Here is a 6,000-nt window from a genome sequence, read left to right on the forward strand (position 1 = left end):
ACCCCCCCCCCCCCCCGTCCCTCGCTCGCACGGGAGTGGTGTGGATACGTTAGTAACCAAAAGAAGAAAAGTGCACCGCATATACATAAGGGGCACACCAACCACAGTATAAATATTAATGTACAAAAAGCTTTATTCAACACGTGAAATTTTAAAAGCACTAAAAAGACATGAAGAGCAACACACTCGGAGCCGGGCTGAGCCCAAATATAACCATGGCCATGGTGAACAATAAACAAGATCACAGTGATCCTATTAAACATGCATAATGATATATACAACACAAAGAGGTAGTGAAAGACCCTGTGGGAAACCACAGTGGGTGGCTAGAGGTTGCAAAAGATGTAAACAATGCAGTAAAGTACAGCAATGACTAATACATATAAAATTAATATATAGTAGCTACACACTGCAGATAAAGAGCAACATTAAATGGGGGGCGGCGTCTGTAAAGAAGATATAATAATACATATACAATGGTACAGGTATATCGATGTGGTCTAGGCAGAGCTGGGGGAAAGCAAGAGCATCTATCCGCAAATATAGAGAAATGCCCTGCCTGTGAAGCAAATATGTACTGAACTGTACACCATACAGGTAACCAGGCCGGGTACTGGACCCCAGCAATGCCAAAGGATAATATAAAATTTATACGAATATATTAGTTCCTATAGATAGAAAGGACACAAAGGGCCAAATAACAAATTGGCAAGTGCCCACATACCACACAGAGACACAAATACCAATGGTTAACTGCTTAAATAGCCATAAAGAGCAGCAGCCCCACACGTGGATGATGACACACAGGGTACAGAGACACCATAGACCAAGGGGGTGGCGAGCCCTGACTCAGAGTCAGGGCTCGCCACCCCCTTGGTCTATGGTGTCTCTGTACTCTGTGTGTTGGGGTTCAGTACCTTTATCTGCAGTGTGTAGCTACTATATATTAATTTTATATGTATTAGTCATTGCTGTACTTTACTGCATTGAATACATCTTTTGCAACCTCTAGCCACCCACTGTGGTTTCCCACAGGGTCTTTCACTACCTCTTTGTGTTGTATATATCATTATGCATGTTTAATAGGATCACTGTGATCTTGTTTATTGTTCACCATGGCCATGGTTATATTTGGGCTCAGCCCGGCTCCGAGTGTGTTGTTCTTCATGTCTTTTTAGTGCTTTTAAAATTTCACGTGTTGAATAAGGGTATGTGCGCACGTTGCTTTTTACCTGCTTTTTACCTGCTTTTTTGCTGCTTTTTCTTCTGCGCTGTTTAATGCCAAAATGGATGTGTTCTTCTATTCAAGCAAAGTCTATGGGAATTTGGGTTTCTTGTTCACACTATGTTGTTCAAAATGCTGCCTTTTTGTGGCAGAACTTTGGTCAAAAACTCAGCTTTTCAAAGAAGCAACATGTCAATTGTTTTTGCCATTTGGGTTTTGCACTGCAAAGCTGAGTTTTTGACCAAAGTTCTGCCACAAAAAGGCAGCATTTTGAACAACATAGTGTGAACAAGAAACCCAAATTCCCATAGACTTTGCTTGAATAGAAGAACACATCCATTTTGGCATTAAACAGCGCAGAAGAAAAAGCAGCAAAAAAGCAGGTAAAAAGCAGGTAAAAAGCAACGTGCGCACATACCCTAAAGCTTTTTGTACATTAATATTTATACTGTGGTTGGTGTGCCCCTTATGTATATGCGGTGCTCTTTTCTTCTTTTGGTCATTTACTTCATACACCGCATCAGGGTGCACCCACTCGTACGTTTATCGGTGGTGCGCTCCTAAAAGTCTACTACTATTGATACGTTAGTAACCATGCTAGCATGGTTACAAGCGCATCAAGGTCCTGCAGCGGCGGAAGATCCACACGCACACACACACACATACACACACATCAGATCACACTCACTCTCACACACACCTCACATACACATCACATCGCATCCACACACTCACAGCATCCGGCGATATCCCTTGCTTCTCGGCCTCGATACTGTGCTGTTGTGACCTTCCAGGACCTGACGGAGGATCACATGGCCAGAAGCATGTGGTATCTCCGGATGTTGTGAATGTCAGCGCGTATGTGCGATATCGTCAGTGTCTGTGTGTGTGAGTGTATGCGATCGGGTGTGTGTGAGTGTATGCGATCGGGTGTGTGTGAGTGTATGCGATCGGGTGTGTGTAAGTGTATGCGATCGGGTGTGTGTGAGTGTATGCGATCGGGTGTGTGAGTGTCGGCAGAGGAGCACGGCGTGCTGGAGGAGGCTGGGAGCAGAGAGGCTGATCTTGGGGAAGGCTGGGAGGGGGAGGCTGATGCTGGGGGAGACTGGGAGGGGAAGGCTGATGCTGAAGGAGGCTGGGAGGGGGAGGCTGGGAGGAAGGAGGCTGGGAGGAGAGAGGCTGATCCTGGGGAAGGCTGGGAAGGGGAGGCTGATGCTGAGGGAGGCTGGAAGGAGAGAGGCTGATGCTGCGGGAGGCTGGAAGGAGAGAGGCTGAGGCTGGGAGGAGAGAGGCTGATGCTGGGGAAGGCTGATGCTGAGGGAGTCTGGGAGGGGAAAGCTGATGCTGGGGAAGGCTGATGCTGAGGGAGGCTGGGAGGGGAAAGCTGATGCTGGGGAAGGCTGGGAGGACGGAGGCTGGGAGGAGAGAGGCTGATCCTGGGGAAGGCTGGGAGAGGGAGGCTGATGCTGGGGGAGGCTGGAAGGAGAGAGGCTGATGCTGGGGGAGGCTGGAAGAAGAGAGGCTGATGCTGGGGGAGGCTGATGCTGGGGGAGGCTGGGAGGAGAGAGGCTGATGCTGGGGAAGGCTGGGAGGAGAGAGGCTGATGCTGGGGACAGAGAGGAGAGGCTGATGCTGGGAGGAGAGAGGCTGATGCTGGGATGAGAGAGGCTGATGCTGGGAGGAGAGAGGCTGATGCTGGGGGAGGCTGGGAGGGGGAGGCTGATGCTGGGGGACGCTGATGCTGGGGGAGGCTGGGACGAGGGAGGCTGATGCTTGGGGAGGCTGATGCTGGGGGAGGCTGGAAGGAGAGAGGCTGATGCTGGTGGAGGCTGATGCTTGGGGAGGCTGATGCTGGGGGAGACTGGGAGGGGAAGGCTGATGCTGAGGGAGGCTGGGAGGGGGAGGCTGGGAGGAAGGAGGCTGGGAGGAGAGAGGCTGATCCTGGGGAAGGCTGGGAAAGGGAAGCTGATGCTGAGGGAGGCTGGAAGGAGAGAGGCTGATGCTGGGGGAGGCTGGAAGGAGAGAGGCTGAGGCTGGGAGGAGAGAGGCTGATGCTGGGGAAGGCTGATGCTGAGGGAGGCTGGGACAGGAGAGCTGATGCTGGGGAAGGCTGGGAGGACGGAGGCTGGGAGGAGAGAGGCTGATCCTGGGGAAGGCTGGGAGAGGGAGGCTGATGCTGGGGGAGGCTGAGGCTGGGAGGAGAGAGGCTGATGCTCGGGACAGAGAGGCTGATGCTGGGAGGAGAGAGGCTGATGCTGGGAGGAGAGAGGCTGATGCTGGGAGGAGAGAGGCTGATGCTGGGGGCAGAGAGGCTGATGCTGGTGCAGCATGGGGGATGGTGCACGTTGGGGGGTGCGCAGCATGGGGGATGGAGCACGATGAGGAGTGCGCAGCATGGGGGATGGAGCACGTTTGGGAGTGCGCAGCATGGCGGATGGAGCACGTTTGGGAGTGCGCAGCATAGCGGATGGAGCACGTTTGGGAGTGCGCAGCATGGCGGATGGAGCACGTTTGGGAGTGCGCAGCATGGCATATGAAGCACGTTTGGGAGTGCGCAGCATGGCGGATGGAGCACGTTTGGGAGTGCGCAGCATGGCGGATGGACCACGTTTGGGAGTGCGCAGCATGGCGGATGGAGCATGTTTGGGAGTGCGCAGCATGGCGGATGGAGCACGTTTGAGAGTGCGCAGCATGGCGGATGGAGCACGTTTGGGAGTGCGCAGCATGGCGGATGGAGCACGTTTGGGAGTGCGCAGCATGGCGGATGGAGCACGTTTGGGAGTGCGCAGCATGACGGATGGAGCACGTTTGGGAGTGCGCAGCATGGCGGATGGAGCACGATGGGGGGTGCGCAGCATGGCAGATGGAATACGATGGGAGGTGCACACCTCCCCCAACACACACAACACACCACACACACACTGGGAACCACAAACACCGCCCTACACAGACACCCACACACACAGACAACGCTGCACACACACAACACCCAACACACAAACACCGCGCCATACATAAATATACGCACATATCATGCAACACACACATTGCACAAAACATACCTCCCCCCAAAACACACCACACCCACACAAACCGCGCAACACATACACACACAACGCTACAGACACACAGCGCTCCACAAACAACGCAACACATGCAACACACACACAACACCGCTCTCACCCCCCGCCACACCCAGACAACACCCAGAACATGTACAGCTCCTACACAAACACTTGGTAACTACACACAACAACATCTATATATATATATAGATATATATAACAAAAATCATACATTAACTACACAATACGTAAATTCTAGAATACCCGATGCGTAGAATCGGGCCACCTTCTAGTATATATATAATTGCCCTATTCTGTCTCTCTCTGTCTGTCTGTCCAAGAAATGACGTCATACGCTGAAACCGCCTAAACCACGCCCACACAGCTCCAACAGGCCGAACGCCCCCCCCACACACCCACCCCTCACTCCACCCTCACCCAATCAGCAACGGCCCTGCATCACACCCCCCACACACCCACACCTTACTCTACCCACACCCAATCAGCAGCGACGACCGCTCAATTAGGACACGCCCACTCGCCAAAACCCTGACAACGCCATGATGCAGCCGGCGGACAGATACAAGGGACATCGCCATGGAAGCTCCCTACACCTGACGCGATGGAGCACAGTACCCACCGCACACACGCAGGCACTACGGCATTCATCATCACCGTACACACCGGCACTACCGCACTCATCATCATCGCCCACACGCAGGCACTACTGCACTCATCATAACCGTATACACACCGGCATTACCCACCCATCATCGCACACACGTTGGCACTATCTCAGTGACGTCCCCGCTGACAGCGCAATTCACTTCAGTTGCTATGTGGAGGTGACAGGAGCAGCGGTGTTCTACTGCCGCTCCTGTCAGCTTCATGCAGCAGAGCTGAAAGCGTCGTAGGACCTCTGTGGATTACGTCGGACCTGAAGGGGTATTTGGGGGTTTAATAAAGTGGTGAAAGAGGGTATTTTTTGTCTTTTATTCCAAATAAAGGATTTTTTTGGGTGTATGTGTTTATTTACTTTCACTCACTTACAGGTTAATCATGGAAGGTATCTCGGGGAGACACCTGCCATGATTAACCTAGGACATTGTGGCAGCTATGGGCTGCCATGAACTCCTTATTACCCCTAATGCCAGCGCACCAGGGCAATTCGGGATGAGCCGGGTAGAGTCCTGGGACTGTCGCATCTAATGGATGCGGCAATTCCGGGCGGCTGCTGGCTGATATTTTTAGGCTGGGGGGCTCCCCATAACGTGGGGCTCCCCATCCTGAGAATACCAGCCTTCAGCCGTGTGACTTTATCTTGGCTGGTATCGAAATTGGGGGGGAACGCACGTCGTTTTGTTTTTTAATTATTTATTTATTTATTGTACTGCATGATATAGACCCGCCCACCAGCGGCTGTAATTGGTTGCAGTGAGACAGCTGCCACTCAGCGTGGGGGCGCATCTGACTGCAACCAATCATAGGCGCCGGTGGGCGGGTGAAGCAGGGAATACGAGATAGAATAATGTGCGGCCGGCATTATCAAAAGCAGGACAAGCCGCCAGAGCAGTGTGACAGCTGTGCAGTGCCGCGCCCGTGATCGGTGTGTATGAGAGAGGGGGAGAGAAGGAGAGACAGACCGACAGAGAGAGAGAGACAGACATTGACAGAGAGAGATAGACCGACACAGAGAGATAGAGACTGAGA

This window comes from Anomaloglossus baeobatrachus, chromosome 5 (genome assembly GCF_048569485.1).
Source record: "Anomaloglossus baeobatrachus isolate aAnoBae1 chromosome 5, aAnoBae1.hap1, whole genome shotgun sequence".
NCBI classification, from domain to species: Eukaryota; Metazoa; Chordata; class Amphibia; order Anura; family Aromobatidae; genus Anomaloglossus; species Anomaloglossus baeobatrachus.